The sequence below is a fragment of the Stegostoma tigrinum genome, unplaced genomic scaffold, assembly GCF_030684315.1.
Source record: "Stegostoma tigrinum isolate sSteTig4 unplaced genomic scaffold, sSteTig4.hap1 scaffold_130, whole genome shotgun sequence".
Lineage (NCBI taxonomy): Eukaryota > Metazoa > Chordata > Chondrichthyes > Orectolobiformes > Stegostomatidae > Stegostoma > Stegostoma tigrinum.
In genome coordinates, this window is record NW_026728078.1 from 2,729 (window position 1) to 21,397 (window position 18,669).

At 46.9% G+C, this 18,669-nt stretch overlaps 1 long non-coding RNA gene across 3 annotated transcripts in view; it reads left to right on the forward strand.

The window, feature by feature from the left end:
• Positions 1–493: 493 nt before the first annotated feature.
• LOC132207713 (uncharacterized) overlaps positions 494–18,669 on the forward strand; it is a 31,137-nt gene continuing 12,961 nt past the window's right edge. Inside the window, exons 1-3 of one of the 3 annotated variants that reach the window (XR_009443730.1) lie at positions 494–650; positions 7,261–7,393; positions 17,775–17,911. This is a non-coding gene — a long non-coding RNA (uncharacterized LOC132207713). The remainder of the gene's footprint in view (positions 651–7,260; positions 7,394–17,774; positions 17,912–18,669) is intronic. The other 2 variants (XR_009443731.1, XR_009443729.1) reach the window with 2 other exon arrangements.

Sequence of the window (18,669 nt, forward strand, 5' to 3'; positions counted from 1 at the left end):
AGCCCATACTTTTGAGACATGAGACACTCACCAGTCTGTAGTTTCCTGGAAAGTCCCTGTTTTCCTGCTTGAACAGAGGAACGACTTTGTCCACTCACCAGTCTCCGCAACCCCTCCAGTGCCTGGCAAGGATATCAGATCCTATTGAAAGTGGTGTGTTGATGCATTTGTGTCATGTTTGTGTTTTGTTTGAGCCCTTACATTCAAAGCAGTGTAAGAATGTCTTTGTGCAGCAGGCGAGGTGTGATGAGACTGAGCCTTCATACAATTGCAAGATGTGGAAAATTTGCCATTATTTATGAAAACAGTGATAAATTTCTATGATCATCATTTCTGTTACACTGCAATGATTATCCCATGGCGTGTAAAATCAGAAAGATACGATAAAATGAGACTGGGTCATTTGCAGGGCGAATGTTTGCCTTTCATGTCTATAGAAGTAGTGAAATATTTCCATGAATCTAAGAGTCACTTTTCCGTTCATTGAAGGACACAATCATCGCCTTGGAAGCTTCATCACGATACTACTTTGCATTTCTGAAGACGGAAGAAGAATCAATGTGCAAATTCAATTCCATGGTTTTGGAAGTCCCATTGAGAACACGATTCGTTTGTGCCGGCATAATGCTCTGACCGAGAAAGAATTGAAGGTGAGTTTGTAGTTTAGAAGATCGCAGCAATTTATGCATCAACTTCTTCATCGATAACGTTCCATTGCTTTCAAACTGCATTTTCCACTCTGCGAGATAATAACTGTGAGAACAAGCAACAGCATCGGTAGATGGTCTATGGGGAATGCAATGTTACAAAACCCGATCCATTCAACAACATATTTCAGATATGTCAACAAATTAAATATTCCAGCACAGGATAAAACAAGGAAGATGAGAGTGAGGAGGCAATAGTTCTGATGACAAAAGAACAGAAATTTACCTTTATCCATTCGAGCAAAAAAGCAGGCACACAAATAAATAATCATCTAACAATGCACGTGTGCAACGGAGGCTATCAGGGGACTAAAAATGCCGATTTGTTGTCATGCGTATTGCTGAAAGGGTGAGTGAAACAGATTCTGTGGTAAATTTGAAGAAATACGGATAATGCATCTCAGGATGTTGGAGGAAGAACATTTATGGACTGAAGCAAATCGTATTGCCCTTTTCAGGAGTTAATAGGTTCATAATGAATTGAAAGACTTCCTTCTGTGCTGAAAGCTTTAGTTTAGTTGCAGCTGGATGACAATTTCTGTTCCTGGTAGTATTTAGCCAACTGTTAAAAGTGAATGTCACTGCACAGAATTCCAAACATAACTCCAATCAGTGCAGAAAATATCCAAGGGGTGTGATGAGTTGTATCCTCTCATGTTGAAGAACGCAGCTGCAGATACAATGGAGGCACTGATGATAATCTTCCAAGAATCCTTAGATTGTGGAAAATTCTCAGAAGGTTGAAAGATTGTGAACATAACACCATTGTTCCAAAGATAGTTGGACAAAATAGTAAGCAAATATTGCCAATTTAGGTCAACCTGGGTAGATGTTCATGCCGGCAATGAAAGATGAAATAACAGGGTACTGAGTGTGCTTTCACATCCTACAGAGTTAACATCCTTTCATAAAGGGGAAATAATACTTGACAAACTTGCGACAGTGCTTTGAGAAGGAAACAAACATTACTGACGAAGGACCACCAGTTGATGTAGTACATTGAGATTTCAACAAAGCATTTGATAAGGTACAGCTCATAAGGTGTCTCAAAAGAAAAGAGCCCGTGTGTTCAAGGGTAGTATGTTCGGATGGACGGAGGACTGCATCGTAAATAGAAGTAGAGTCGTAGCAGCAGGATGGTAACTTACAAGTCACGTACAGCCACAGAGCGAGTGCTGCGGAGGCCGGACACCTCATGTTGACTGGGTTGATTTCGGAAATGGCGGAGGGGATTGCTATGCTTAGGAAAGTTGGGTGACATTCATTGGAGTTTATAAGATTGAAAAAAATCTTATGTTTTCGCCATTTAAGATTCTTAAGAGGCTTGATAGTGTATATCCGTAGAGATTACTCCCATTTGTGAAAGATTTTACGACCAGAGGCCACATTTTCAAATTGGTTGCCCATTAATTCAGGGAAGAATTACTTCTTTCAGGTTGTAGCAATTTATTGAACACTTCAACCAAGAGTTCAGGCAGACCCTCTAATAAGAGACACCTCCTCTGTATTAATTCTCTAGATTTGACAGAAGATCGGCCCTGTGAGAGGGTCAGTACTGAGGTATTGAAGCTTTGTCAGAAGGCGAATAATGAGTGCGGGCACTGAAGAAGTGCCTCATTGACAGGGGTTCAGTCCTGACCCCTGTGAGAGTACATCATTGTCAGATGGTCAATACTGAGACAATGCTTCCTTGTAAAAGGATCAGCACTAAAGATCTGCCACACATTTTTAGTGTCAGTATTGAGGAAATGCAGCAATATGAGACGGTCCGAACTGTGGGAGTGCATTATTGTCAGAAGGTCAAGACTGAGGCAACACCTCATTCTAAGGTGAGGCAATGCCATACAAATAGAAGGTCAGTCCTGAGATATTGGTACTGTGAGAGGGTCAGAAATAAAGGTGCCTCCTTGTCAGATGGTCAGAACTGAGGGATTGAAGCATTGTCAGAGCTTCAATACCGAGGCCTTGCTTTGTTGTCAAAGGGTCAAATCTGTGGGAGTGCGATATTGTCAGAGGATCAATGCTGAGGCAGTGCCTCAGAATAATGGTGTGTTTTTGATGACAGCGTGCATCGAGGTGGTTCTTTTGTGATTCTATCAAGTGCAGTTAAAGGAATGCTTGCCAATTTTCTGAAAGATGAACATTTATTGAGGAAATAAAAGATGGAGAAAGAGGAATTAAAAAGAATAACAAGAAGAGAGTAAAAAAGAATAAGCCTCATGTTCTTGTGGCCGTGAGGGACCCCTCGATCAATGGCTGGCCTGGAGGCTGAGGTTGTTCCTGGCACCGTTCGCGGTCTCATTCCGAGATGACGTCCAGTGCCGAGGAACAAAATGCTCCCTCTGCTCCGGTGTAACAAACGACTTGGCAAAGAAAAAAACCAGTTACAGAAATAAAATTAACTGTAAAACAGGAATGCTGACAGGACTCATTCAAAGTCAACCATTTCTCAAATATCAAGAAATGTTACCCTTCAGCCCATCCTATTCATGGGGTTGGAACTGCTAGTACCACACGAATGCAGCATCACGACTGAGGCAATGCAGCACTGTGCGAGGGTCAGGATTAAGGGTCAGTTTTGAGGCAGTGCCTTGATGTTATGGAGTCAGAACATTATTGCCACATGTTCAATACAGACAGTGTGTTGACCCTCTGTCAATGCTTCAATGCCTCAGTGCCCACCCTCTGATAATGAATCACTCCAACAGTTCTGACCCTATCTTGCAAGACCTCAGTATGACCTTTCTGACCCTATTACAGTGGGCCACTGCTGCAGTATTGACCATCTGATAATGATGCAATACCTCAGTTCTGACCCTCTGACAGTTGTGCAACACCTCAGTCCGCACCCTTTCATCATTCGGCACTTGCTCAATTATGAGCCCTTTGTGAGTTAGTTGTGAGGCAAGACTTCATTGCTGCAGTGTCAGTGCTGAGAGCGGGCCTTTTTATTAGCTCATCAGTACCTAAGGTACTGGCTAATTGTCAGCAGGTCAGTTCTGAGGCAGCGTCTCTTTGCCCGAACCCTGACTCTAAACCCAGCCTCAGCCCTAAACCCATACAAACGCTCGCCTCAGGCTAACCCTCACCTCAGCATTAACCCTAACCCTAACCCTAACCCTATCCTCAGCGTAAACCCTCCCTACCCTCAGCCCTAATGCTGATCCTCAGACCAAACATCTAGTCTCAGCCCTAAAGTGAGCCTCAGCCCTACCACTAGCTATGGCCTCAGCCCTAAAATGAACCGTAACACACAGCCCCAATTAACGCTTAGCCTCAACCCCAACCCTCGCCTAAGCTCCAAGTCTAACCTCAGCCCTAACCTAACCCCCAATACTTGCCTGCCAGAGAGTTAGTACTGATGAAGTGCTTTAGTTTCAGAGATTTAGTCCCGAGAATGCGCTTCGTTTTCAGAGTGACCATCTGAAACAGCGTCTCATTGAAATGGGGTCAGAATTGCTGGAATGCTACATGGAATGGTGACAGATTGTAGGACTGTCAGTGGGTCAGATCTGAGGTAGTGCATCAACGGTGGATGGTCAGTCTTGAGGGAGTTCAGAGGATCAACGAAGAGGGAATGCCTCAATGCAATGGCGACAGAACTGAGAGAGGGCCACAGGATTAGAGATATGCCGCATGATTCGAGATGGTAGGAAGGACCTCATTGTCAGCAGGTCCGTTTTGTGGCCGGTCGCCATAGCTGGAGAGTCAGTTCTGAGGCAGTGCGTCTTTGTCAGAGGGTCTGTACTGAAGCAGTGCCTCATTATTCGAGAGGGTTTGGTGTGAGGCAGTATCTGATTGGTGCAAGGTCAGCCCTAAGGGAGTGCCTCTTTGTCAGAGGGTCAATACTGAGTTAGCGCCTCATTGTGAGGAGTTCAGAATTGAGGGACTGCCACGTGATGAGAGGGTCAAAACGGAGGTAGTGTGGCTGTATCTGACCGTCCGAAGGGAGTGCCATTGTTAGAAGGTCAGTTCTGAGAAACTGCCTGCGTGTAATGGCATCAGCATTGAAGCTAACCACGTGACTAAGTTATTGCAGTAGCATCAGAGGGCCAGATCTGTAGGAGCGCATTATTTTCAGAGGTGAATACTGAGGCACAGCCTCAGTGTAAGGGGGTCAAAATTAAGTGAGTGCCACACAATTACAGGGCAGTACGGAAGTATTACAGCACTGTGTGCGGCGCAGAATCGATGGAGTGCATCATTGTTATACAGCCACAAGTGAGGCAGCGCCTCATTGCAATGGATCAGAATAGGGTCAGTACTGAGAGTCAGTACAGAGGTAGTGCAGAACTGTGGAGGTGTCAGAACTGAGGGAGAGCATCATTGTCAGCTGGTCAAAAGTGCCCCATTGTCGTAAGATCAGAACTGAGGGTGTGCCGCACGATGAGAGGGTCAATATAGAGGAAGTGACTCTCTGTCAGTGTTAATACTGAAGTATGACCTCATCTTGAGGGGATCAGGCTTCAGAGAATGCCTTGTTGTCAGAGGGTCGGCACTGCAGCAGGGCTATGTTGTAAGGGGGTCAGAATTGAAGGAGTGCCACCCATTTTAGAAGGTCAGTACTGAGGTAATGTAGCACTGTCAGAGGTCAGTCCTGATGGAGTGCCTCATTGTCATTGGATCAGTTTTCAGGCAGTACCTCTTCGGCAGAGAGTCAGTACTGACGCAGTGCCTGATTGTAATGGGATCAGAATTCAAGGAGTGCCACTGCCTCACTGAGGTACTGCAGCTCTATCAGAGGGTCAGTGGCCTATTGTCAGAGGGTCTGTTTGAGCCAGTGCCTACTTGGCAGAGTGTCAGCAATTAGGGAGTTTGCCTTTATCAGAGGGTCAGAACTAGAGAGTGCATTTGTAGCAGAGTGTCAAGACTCAGCCTTGTCCGCCCAAGTCCAACACCAGCACCTCCACATCATCCGCCCACCCTGAGGACTGACCCTCCACCAATGAGCTACTGCCTCACACTGGACTGACCAACAATGAGACACTGTCCCTCCAGACCCCCTGACAAAGAAGCAGTGCCTCAGTACTGACCGTCAGGCAAGGAAGGCTCTCTGTCAGTACTGACCCTCTCACAAGGAGACACTGCCTCAGATCATGACCCTCTGACAATAATGCACGCCCACAGTTCAGATTCTATGACGCTGTTGCAGTACCTCAGTACTGAGTCTCTGTTAGTGTGGCACTGCTTCAATTCTGACCCTTCTATAATGAGACACTACCTCAGTATCGACAGTCTGACAACAGTTCACTCCCACTATTCTGATGCTCTGACAGTGCTGCTATACCTCAGTACTCACTAATTCAATGAGGGTTAGCGTGAGAGGGTGGCGAGGGTTAGGGTTTGGGTTAGGACCAAGGCTAGGGGTTAGGTGTGAGGATTGGACTAGGTTTTGGATGAGGGTAGAGTGAGGGCGAGGGATGAGACTTGTGTTAGGGTTACTAATGAGGTTAAGTTTGGAGTTCGGGGTAGGGCTCGGGAGAGGTTTTGGGTTAAGGCTGAGGTTAGGCTTAGGGCTGAGTCTATGGTTAGGGTTAGAGCTCAGACCACATTTAGGTTTGGGGCTGAGGCTTCTGCTTAGGTTGAGGGTGAGTCTTAGGCCTGAGGCTAGGCTTAGGCCTGAAGCCGCGGTTAGGTTTGGGGTTGGACTGATTAGACCCACTCTGACCCATTCCAATGAGGTACTACCACAGAACTGATTCTCTGTCGATAAAGAACATGAGATGCTGTCAGCTTGTCCAATCAGAGGTCCAATATTAAGGAAATAGTGCACTGTTGGAGAGTTGATAAATATAATATAAAGGGAGTGCTGCACTGTCAGAGGGTTAATGACGTGGGAGTGCTGAAATAGCGCAGAATCAGACCTGAGAGAGTGCTGCACGTTCAGAGAGTTAGTACTGAGGGAGTGCTATAATGTCAGAGGATTGATATCAAGGGGCACCGCCGAAGGATCAGTTGCGCAGTCCTGTCCGAAGGCCAATATTGAGAGAGTTCTGCTGCGTCGGTGGGGGTCGATATTACAGAATTGCGACACTATCAGTGTCTGGATGTCAGACGGTCAGTTCTGAGGGAGGGCTACGCTGTTGGAGGGTCAATATTGAGTGTGTGCGCGACACTCAGATGATCACTTTGTTGGAGTTCTGCACTGTAACGGAGTGCCACACTGGCAGCGGGTTAATATTAAGGGAGTGCTGCACTGTCAGAGGGTTAAAGATGAGGGAGGGCTTCTCTTTGTTGGGGTGGGTATGAAAGAGAACCTCCCGTTCGGGGATCAATATTAATGTTGTGGAGTCAGTAGAGAGGCAGTGCTGCACTGTGGAGGGTCAATAAGAAGCATGTAGCTCCACTGGCAAGGTGCCAATGATGACAGAATGCTGCACTGCCAGAGGATCAGCAATGAGGGAAAACTGTATTGTCAGAGTGTCTTCGTCAAGAAAGTGCCACTCTGTCGGAAGGCCAATATTAAGGGAGTGCTGCACTGTCACAGGATCAATATGAGGGGTGTGCTGCACTAACAGAGGGTCAGTGTTGATTGAATGCTTGACTGTTGCAGAGCCAGGACTGAGGGAATCCTGCATCGTTACGGTGTCATCGTTGAGGGAGTGCTGCACTGTTGAAGGGCCGATAGTAAGGGAGTGTGACACTGTCAGAGTGTCATTACCAAAGGTGGGCTACAGTATCAAAGGGTGAGTAATGAGGGAATGCTGCGCTGTCGGAGGGTCAGCACTGGGGTGGGCTATACTGTCAGATCGTCAATATAAATAATAATGTTAGGGGAGTGCTGCATTGTGAGTTGGTCCATATTAAGGGAACGCTGAAACTGTCAGTGATGCTCAGGGTGTGCAATACTGTCAGAGGGAGTGATGTACTCTGAGTGTCAGCACGGAGGCTGACCTTCACTGTAATTGTGTCAGAATTAAAAGACCGGTCAGAGGATATAAACTGAGGCATTTCAGAGCCATCAGAAGGTCGAAACTGAGGTGTTTCAGATCAGTTTGAGGGTGCCCCATTTTAATGTGGTCAGACTTGAGCAAGTGCTTCATTGTCAGAGGCTCAGAACCAAGTGAGTGCCTCGTTATCAGACACTGTCCGAAAGAGGGCCTTGTTGTTCGTGGCTGTGTTGTAAGGCAATTCCTCATTGCTGCAGGATCAGCCTTGAGAGTGTGCCAGTCTGGAAGGAGTGCCTAAAAACTGAGGGAGTGCTACACAATTAGAGATTCAGCACTGAGTAAGTGCCTCATTGTCACAGAGTTAGTTCTGAGGCAGGGTCACATTGCCTTAGGGTCAATTCTGAGGGTGTATGAGGAGCAGACTGTAAATACTGAGTCAGTAGCTCAGTGCATTGGATTCAGAGTTGATGGAGTACAAGATGATTAGAAGTTCAGTCCTGAAGTATTGCAGCTCTGTCAGAGGGTCAGAACTGAGGGGGCAGTGCTTTACTGTCGGCGGATCAGTTCTGAGGCAGTACCTCATTGCTGGAGGGTCAGATGTGGACGAGTGTCACATTGTCAGAAGGCCAGTTCTGAATAAGTGACTTTTTGTCAGAAGGCCAATACTCAGTCAGTGGCTCATTTTGAGCAGATCAGAATTGAGGGTTTGCAACACTTCTCGAGATTCAGTCTGGAGACATGACTGCTACACGCCTGAATTGAGGGAGTGCTGCAAGATTGGAGGGTGAAAATAAACCTGAAAATAGTGACCCCTTTCAATAACCTGTAAAACACAGGGATCACTGTAAATAACCCCTAAAATGCAGAGGCCTTTGTAGGAGTGCCTCAGTGTAATGTTTTCAGAATTGAGGGAGTGCCACGTGATTCCAGATTCACTGCTGATGGAGTCGCTCATTGTCACAGGGTCAGTTCTGAGGCAGGGCTGCTTTGCTGGAGGGTCACTTCTGAGTGAGTGTATTAGTATCAGCCCCATGTTGTAGGGACTGTACTTTTCCAGGAAGACAGTTAGAATAATCTTTAATTATAAACTAATCTGAAATACTGTTTGACTTGTTAAGGTTACAATACATCCTGAGTCACCTACAGAATACGCACTTGCTCTCCCTGTGTCTCTGGGTAAGCAAAGGTAGTTTCTTTCAGACTACTCTCAGAAATAAAGTGCTGCGCTGGTGGTCGGTATTGAAGGAATGCTCCATTGTTGGAGGATCAGTACTGAGGGAGTGCTGGCCTGTCACAGGGCCAAGATTATGGGTGTGCTGTGCTTTCAGAAGGTCACAAGCAAACAAGCACTGCCAGACATAAAAAACAAAAGAACTGCGGATGCTGTAAGTTGGCAACAAAAAGAAAGTTGCCGGAAAATCTCAGCAGGCCTGGCAGCATCTGTGCAGGAGAAAACAGATTCAACGTTTCGAGTCCATTGACCCTTCCTCAGAACTGGGGATCTTCCTCAGAATAGTCCTGAGGAAGGGTCACTGGACCCGAAATGTTAGCTCTGTTTTTGCCTCCACAGATGCTGCCAGACCTGCTGAGCTTTTCCAGCACTGCCAGACAACTGACGCTCTGATTGTGAAACACTCCCTCAGTACTGACCCTCCAACACTGCCTACTCTCTGATGACTGATTCTCTGACGGTGCATCTCTGCCACAGTATTAACCCTCCGTCATACTGGTATTCTCTCAGCAATAACACTCTGAGAATGCCATGCTCCCTTACCATTGACACTCTGGCCGTGGGACACCACTTCAAATTTAACCCTTCAGCAGTGCAGCACACACTCATCATTGCCTCTCTGATATTGCAGTGCTGCCTTCATACTGACCCTTTCACAGTGCAGGACACAGTAATATTGAACATCTTAAAGTGCTGCTCTCCCTCAGTGCTGACCCCCCTCTCATTTCTGACCCATTCAGTGTAGCATACCCTTTATTCTGAACCCCTCAGTGCAGCACTCCCTCAACGCTGACCTGCTTCAGTGCTGACCCCCTTCAGTCCTGATACCCCTCAGAACAGCACTCCCGCAGTGCTGACCCCACACTGTGCTGCACTCCCTCAGAGCTCACCCACTTATCACTGACGACCCCCTCACTTCAGCACTCCCTGATGACCAGGTCGTGCATCACTCCCTTTCTCCGACCCCTCGGACGGTGCAGCACTACGTCAGCGCTGACCCGCCAACAAGATAATGTCAGAGAGATGTACTCCCATCACATTGACCCTCTGAGACTGGAGCATTTACTAATGTTGGCCCTCTCACAGTGAAGCTCTCCGTTTAGTCCCTCTGACAGGCCGCATGCCTTTTATTACAGGTCTTTTCACAACGCACTGCCCCGTCATCATTGATTCTCTGACAGTGTAGCCCTCTGTTAATATTGAATTTGTGACAGTGCACAAGTCCATTAATATTTGCCCTCTGATAGTGCAGCCCTTCCTCAGTCCTGACTCTCTGACAATGCAGCAGTCCCCTAATTACTGTCAGAGGGTCGATACTGAGAGAATGCTGCACTGTCAGAGTCAGCTGCCCGCAGTCCTATCAGACATTCAGTATTGAAGGTATGGGAGAGGGTGAGTGTCAGTGAATTCTGCACTGCAACAGGGCCAACAGTGGTGTCCCATGGCCAGAGTGTCCATGGTAAGGAAGAACTGCAATGTCAATGTAACAGGGTCGGGACTGAGGTCAGAATTGAGACAGTACTGCAGGATTAGAGAGTCAGTGTTGTGGCTGAGGAGCACTCTGAGGTCCAGTACTGAGGGAAAGCTTCATGATCAGTGGGTCAGTTCTAAAGCTGTGCTACTTTGTCAGAGGGCCATACTAATGCAGTGCCTCATTGTAATGGGATAAGAATTGAGGGAATGTCGCACATGCATCACTAGCTCATCATTGACTGTCTAACAGTGCAGCACACTCTTAGTATTGACCTTCCAACAGTGTCGAGCAGTGTGACACATTGAGTATTAAGAGAGTACTGCACTGTCAGAGGGTCAATGATGGGAGAGTGCTGTGCTGTTGGAAGGTGTGTACTGAAAGGGAGCCGCCCTGCCAGAGGGCCTATATTAAGGCAGTGCAGCATTGTGAGAGGGTCGGCATTTAGTGCATGCTCCTGTCTCAGAGGGTCAATTTGATGGGACAACATGCCTCTGAAACTAACTTGTTGGAGTGCTGCACCGCCTGAGGGTTCGTCTGAAGGGAGTGATGCCCTGTCAGATGATGAGCTTTCCCTCATCTTTAACCGTCTGACAGTGCAGCACTCCCATAATATTAACCCGCTACCAGTGTGGCACTTGCTTACAATTGAACTTCTGACAGTGCACAAGTCCAACAAAATGATCCTCTTGAGTGTCGCACACACTCAATATTGGCCCTCCAACAGTGCAGCACTCCCTCAGGACTGACCGTCTGACATTGATACGTGGATCGTGTCGCAATCCTGTAATATTGACCCACTGACACAGCAGAACTCCCTCAATATTGTTTTTCTGACAGTATTGCACTACTGATCCTTCGGCAGTGCCCCTTGATATCAATCTTTTCACATTAGACCACTCCCTCAGCACTAACTCTCTGAATGTGCAGCACTTCTCAGGACTGATTCTGTGATATTTCAGCACTCCCACATCATTAACCCTCTGACAGTGCAGCCCTCCCTTTATATCAACCCTCCAACAGTGCAGTGTTTCCTTAATATTGGACCTCTGATTGTGTGATACTCCCTCAGTGCGAAACTCTGACAATACAGCACTCTCTCTGAAATAACTCTCTGATTAAGCACTTCCTCTGTGCTAACCCTCTGAAAATGGAGCTTCCTCTCATTACTGACCCTTTGCAGTGCCGCACTGCCTCAGTACTCACTCACCACAAGTGCAGCACTCCATTAAGAGTGATCCTCTGACAGTGTGGCACTCCCGTAATATTGGTCCACTGACTGTGTGGCACTCCCTTAATACTGACCTGCTCGCGGTGCATCACTGCTCTAATATCAAACCTGCAGCTCTCTTAGAGGGTCTGTCCTGAGCAAGTGCCCCATAGTCAGCATGTCAATTCTGAGGCAGTGCCTCTATATCAGTGAGTCAACATTGAGGTAGCTCCTGACGGTCAGAATTACGGGAGTGCCTCATATTTAGAGGGTCATTAACTGAGGGACAGCCTCATGATCAGCGGGTCGGTCTTTACGGACTGCCTTATAGCCAGTGTGTCAGTTCTGAGGCAGTGCCCTCAATGTAACAGATTTAGAAATGGGGTAGGGGGCACATGATTAGAAGGTCAGTAGTAAGCTATTGGAACTTTGTCAGAGGGTCAGTACTCAGCGAGTGCCTCATTGACATCGGGTCCATACAGAGGGTTTGCACTGAGGGAATGCTTCCTTGTCAGAGATTCAGAAGTGAGCAAGTGCCTCATTGTCAGAGGCTCATTCCTGAGGCAGTGCCTCATTGTCAGAGTGACATAATCAGATAGCACTCCCTCAATTCTAAACCTTAATACTGACCCTCTGACAATGAAGCACTGCCTCAGGACTGACCCTCTGATAATGAAGTGTTCCTCAGGATTGAACCATTGACGATGTGACTCTCCATTCGTGTTGACCTTCTGATAATGGGGTTCTCCTGAAGTACTGACCCTCTGACGGTTGTGCACTGCCTCAGTACTGACCCTCTAAATATCTGCCACTCGGTCAATTCTGACCTCCTTACGCTGAGGCATTACCTCAATACTGACTGGGGTGCAGGTCTCTGGCACAGAGTCTGTCGCTCTTGCAACGAAGGGAAGGGCGTATAGGAGGAGAGTGTTAGTCATTGGGGACTGAATAGTTAGAGGGACAGATAGAAGGCTTGTTTGGAACCGAAGAGACTCACGATTGGTGCGTTGCCTCCAGGTGCTAGGGTCCGTGTTATCTCGGATAGTGTCTTTGGGGTCCTGAAGGGAGAGGGTGACCAGCCCCAAGCCATGGTCCACATAGGTACCAACGACATAGGTAGAAAGAGGGATAGGGATGTCAGGCAAGATTTCAGGGAGCTCCGCTGGAAGCTGAGAGCTCAAACAAACGGAGTGGTTATCTCTGGTTTGTTACCCGTGCCAAGTGATAGCGAGGCAAAGAACAGGGAGAGATTTCAGCTGAACACGTGGCTGCAGGGATGCTGCAGGTGGGAGGGCTTCAGGTACATGGACAATTGGGGCTCATTCTGGGGAAGGTGGGACCTGCACAAACAGGACGGTCTCCACTTGAACCAGAGGGGCACTAATATCCTGGGCGGGAAATTTGCTAGTGCTGTTCGGGTGGATTTAAACTAGCTAAGCAAGGGGATGGAAAACTGTGGTGTAGTTTCAGTACACAGGAGAAAGAGAATAGAGAGGACATGGACAGGATCTCAGTGTCACAGGAGTGTGCTGGCAAACAGCAAGCTGAATTGAAGTGTGTCTACTTGACTGCCAGGAGTATCCGGAATAAGCGAGGTGAGCTTGCAGCATGGATAGGTACCTGGGGCTTCGATGTTGTGGCCATTACGGAGACATGGATAGAGCAGGGTCAGGAATGGATGTTGCAGGTTCCAGGGTTCAGATCTTTGAGTCAGATCAGGTAAGGTGGGAAAAAAGGGGGAGGTGTGGCTTTGTTTGTCGAGGACAGTATAACGGAGGCTGAAAAAACTTTTGAGGAGGACTGGTCTACTGAGGTGGTATGGGCTGATGTCAGAAACAGGAGAGGAGAGGCCATGCTGCTGGGAGTTTTTTAATAGGCCTCTGCAAAGTTCTAGGGATCTGAAGGAGAGGATTGGCAAAACGATTCTGGGCAGGAGTGAAAGGAACAGGGTGGTCATTATGGGAGACTTTAACTTCCTAAGCATTGACTGGAAATGCTGTAAGTCTCGTACGTCGGATGGATGAGTTTTCGTCCAATGCACGCAGGAGCGTTTCCCGACACGGTACGTCGAAGGGCCGACAAGAGGGGAGGCCACACTGGATCTGGTACTTGACAGTGAACCAGGCCAGGTGTTTGATTTAGTGGTAGATGAGCACTTTGGAGAGAGTGACCATAATTCGGTTACGTTTAGTTTAGCGATGGAGTGGGAGAGGAACATGCCACAGGGCAAGACTTACAGATGGGGGAAGGCAATTATAATTGGGCAAGACTTAGGAGGCAAAGAATGGGGTAGCAAAATGCAGGGGATGGGGACAATCGAAATGGGGAGCTGGTTTAAGTAACAGATATTGCGTGTCCTTGATAGGTACGTCCCTGTCAGGCAGGGGTCAGTGATAAGGTAGGGGAACCGTGGTTTACTAAAGAAATTGTATCTCGTGTAAAGCAGAAGAGCGAGGTTTATGTGATGTTGAGATGAGATGGATCAGTTGATGCGATGGAGAATTACAGATGAGCAAGAAAGGATTTAAAGAGAGAGTTAAGAAGAGCACGGAGGGGTCCTGAGCAGTCATTCGCAGGTAGAATAGAGGAGAAGCGTAAAGTTTTCTCAAGGTATGTGAGGAATATAAGGATGACTGGGGTAGGAATAGGGCCAATCAAAGACAGAAGTGGGAAGTTGTGTGTGGACCGGGTAGAGATCGGAGAGGTGCGAAATGAATATTTCTCATCTGTTTTCACTGAGGAAGAGGAGAATATCGTCGAGGAGACGACTGAGATACGTGCTATTAGACTTGAAAGGATTCAGGTTAGTAAGGAGGAGATGTTATCAATTCTCGAAGGTGTGAAGCTAGATAAATCCCCTGGGCCTGAGAGGATTTTTCCGAGAATTCTCTGGAAAGCTCGGGAGGAGGTGGCGGAGCCCTTGGCTTTGATCTTTGAGTCCTCATTTGTCTGCAGGTTTAACACCAGAGGACTGGAGGATTGCAAATGTTGTGCCCTTGTTCAAGAAGGGCAGTAGAGATGAGCCAGGCAATTACAGCCAGTGAGCCTTACGTCTGTTGCAGGACAAGTTTTGGAAAGGGTTATAAGAGATCGGGTTTATAATCATCTCGGAAGCAACAATTTGATTGGAGATAGTCAACATGGATTTGTCAAGGGCAGGTCGTGTCTCACAAACCTCATGGAGATTTTGAGGAGGTGACCAAGCATGTGGATGAGAGAAGGCCAGTTGACGTAGTGTACGTGGACTTCAGTAAAGCCTTTGATAAGGTTCCACATGGTAGGCTATTGGAGAAAATACGGAGCCATGTGATTGAGGGAGATTTAGCAGTTTGGATTAGAAACTGGCTTTCGGTAAAAAGGCAACCAGTGGTGTTTGATGGAAAATATTCAGCCTGGAGTCCGGTTTCTCGTGGTGTGCCTCAAGGATCTGTTTTTGGCCCACTGCTGTTTGTCATTTTTATAAATGACTTGGACGCAGCCATAGGTGGATGGGTTAGTAAGTTTGCAAATGACACTAAAGTCGGTGGAGTGGTGGACAATGTGGAAGAATGTCGCATGTTGCAGGGAGACTTGGATCAAGTGCAAAATTGGGCGGAAAGGTGGCAAATGGAGTTCAATGTGAGGTGATTCGCTTTGGGAGGAATAATAGGAAGGTACAATACTGGGCCAATGGAAAGATTCTTGGTAGTGCGGATGTGCAGAGGGACCTTGGCGTCCATGTGCATAGATCTCTGAAAGTTGCCACCCATGTTGATAGTGCTGTGAAGAAGGCATACGGTGTGTTAGACTTTATTGGTAGAGGGATTGAGTTCCAGAGCCGTGATGTCATGCTGCAACTGCACAAAACGCTCGTGCGACCTGTTCTGGTCGCTCCATTGCGGGACGAATTCGGAAGCATTGGAAAAGGAGCAGAGGAGATTTACCAGGATGTTGCCTGGTCTGGAGTGAAGGTCTTATGAGAGAAGGCTGAGCGACTCGAGTCTGTCCTCATTAGAGAGAAGAAGGCTAAGAGGGCCTTAAATAGAAACATACAAGACGATCAGAGAAAGATGAGTCAGGGTGGACGGTGAGAGTCTTTTTCCTAGGATGATGATGTTGGCTTGTACGAGGGGGCTCAGCTACAAATTGAGGGGTGATGGATTGAAGACAGATGTCAGAGGCAGGTTCTTTACCCAGAGAGTGGTAAGGGCGTGGAATGCCCTGCCTGCCAATGCAGTTAACTCAGCCACATTCAGGGCATTTGAACAGTCCTTGGATAAGCATATAGATGATGATGGGATAGTGTGAGGGAACGGGCTTAGATTAGTTCGCAGGTTGGTGCAACATGGAGGGCCGAAGGACCTGTTCTGCACTGTATTTTTCTATGTTCGCAGATGACACTAAAATGAGTGAGAGAGTAAAGTCTGAAGAGGACGATGAAAATCTGCGGAAGGATGCAGAAAGTTTAAGTGAATGGACAAGGGCCTAGCAGATGGAGTCCAATGATGGTAGATGTGAGGGTATCCATTTTGGTAGCAATTATGGAAAAATGGAGTCTTGCTGAAATGGTGAAAAATTGTAGCATGCTGCTCCGAGAGGGAGCTGGGCAGCCTTGTGTCTGAATCAGGTAGTTTGCAGATGCGGCTGGTAATTGAGACAGCAAATGGAATAGTGTCCTTCATTGCGAGAGTGATGCAGTTTAAAAATCGGGAGGGTATGCTACAGTTGTTTTGGGTGCTGGTGAGGCTTGGTGTGGAGTAGTTTGTACAGTTTTAGTCTCCTCACTTGAGAAAGGATGAACTGGCACTGGAGGGGGTGCAAAGGAGGTTCACGAGGTTGATTCCAGAATTAAAAATGTTGCTGTGTGGGGAGAGATGCGGTAGACTAGGATTGCAGTCACTGGAATTTAGAAGAATGAGGGGTGATCTAATAGAAACTTTTAAAATTATGCAACAAATGGATCGGAAATTGTTTCCACTGATGGGCGAAATTCCAACTCGGGGGCACAGCCTCAAAATAAGTGTGAACAGATTTAAAACTGAGTTGAGGATGAGCTTCTTCATCCAAAGGGTTGTGAATCTGTGGAATTCTCTGCCCACTGAAACAGTTGAGGTTCTCTTGTTGAATGTTTTGAAAGGCAAAACAGATAGATCTTTGAACAGGAAAGGAATTGAGGGTTATGGTGAATGGGAGGGTAAGTGGAGCTGAGTCCACAAAAAAGATCAGCGGAACGAGCTGGAAGAGACAGATGGCCTACTCCTGTTTTATTTCTTATGTCCGTACGTCCTTAGATTGCCATCCTTGTCATTCCTCCTTCCCTGGAATAGGCCAGTTCTGAACTGAAGAGTAGGTCTTTGAATAACTCCCACCTATCAAATGTTGACTTGTTCAATAAAAGCTCCTCCCAATTAATACTGCTCAGCTCCTACCTAACACTGATGTAATTTTCCCTCCCCCAATTTCGTCCCTTCCCACAAGGTCCTGATTATCCATGGCTGTCTTAAAATGTAAGGAGATGCGATCGCCCATTTAAGAAGCTCCTGGTTCACTGTTTTTCCCAAGTGGGAATCAGCTACAGGCTTTCTTGTTCCACGATGGGGGAGGAAATGGCCTAGTGGTATTATTGCTGGACTGTTAATTAAGAGACTGAGATAACATTCTGGGGACCTGTGTTCAAATCCCAGCACAGCAGATGGTGGAATTTGAATTCAATATAAAAGAAAATCATGAATTAAGAATATAATGATGACCATGAATTCATTGCCAAATGTCAGAAAAACTCACCTGGTTCACTGATGTGCTTTAGGGAAGGAAACTGCCACCCTTACATGATCTGGCCCACATGTGACTGCAGACCCACAGCAATATGATTGACTTTGAACTGTCCCCTGGGCAATTAGGGATGGACAATAAACACTGCGTAGCTGGGGATGTCCTCCTCCCATGAACAAATAAATAAAATTGGATTCTACATCTTCCGATCCAAGATCGTTTCTTGCTCTCATACTAACTTCTTTGCGAACAGTCACTTTCCCTCCTGCCTGTCTTTTTGGAATGTCGTATAGCCCTGCGCACTTAGCTCCAGTGTTGATCTCCTTGTAACCATGTCTTTGGAATAGCTAGAAAATCATGCCCGTCAACCTAGAAATGTGCTATTAATTTGTTGATTTTGTTCTGAATACAATGAGCACGCAAGCAAAGAGCCATGAATTTAGCTTTATCACTTGATTTCACCTCTTGTCACTATTTACAGCTGTTTTCTGTTTGTACATGCTGTCTTTTCCAGTACCACGCTGAGTATTGTTATCCCGATAGTTCTTTCGTCTCAGTCCGTGTGTATTCCTGGGCGAATGTGCTCGTGTGGTCTCAGGAGTTGTGGAGGTCACGGCTCTGGGACAGCCGTTTCATCGCCCTGTGCTGCAGGTAAGAAGAAAAGAAAATCTCTTGCTCTGAGCTCTGCAAACCAGGGCAATGTCAAAAGGGAAACAGGGTCAAAAGAATTTCAACAAGAATCTCAAAATTAACTGCTGAATTCATATCAACATTACGGGGATCGCCCAACTTAGTGGCCACAACATCCCACTTTCTATTCTTCACAAACAATCCAAAGGCTGAAGTATCCGTATCCCTCTTAACTTTTATGGTTTTTGAGCTAATTTCTTGTTTCTAACTTGTGCATATTTGTGGTGCCTTATGACTTCTTGCATTTAGCAATTGATAAACTCACTCTCTCACGAGTTCAGGAGAAGCCAGTTTTATAGAATCCCCAGTGTGGAAACAGGCCACTCAGTTCAACAAGCCCACAGCAACCCTCCAAAGAGCATTCCACCTAGACCCATCCCCATTCCCCTACTCTATCCCTGTCAGCCTGCATTTCCCATGGCTAATGTACCTAACCTACACATCCGTGGGCACTGTGGGTAATTCAGCATTGCCAATCCACCTAACCTGCACATCTCTGGACTGTGGGAGGAAACCAGAGCACCCAGCAGAAACCCACACAGACAAGGGGAGAATGTGCAAACTCCACACAGACAGTCATCCGAGGCTGGAATGGAACTGGGGTCCCTGGTGCTGTGAGGTAGCGTTACTAACTACTGAGTCACCGTGTCACCCTGAGTTATCTTGACTCCTTCTGAAACATAGGAAGGTATCCACAAGACAAAGATCCTTTTTAATCA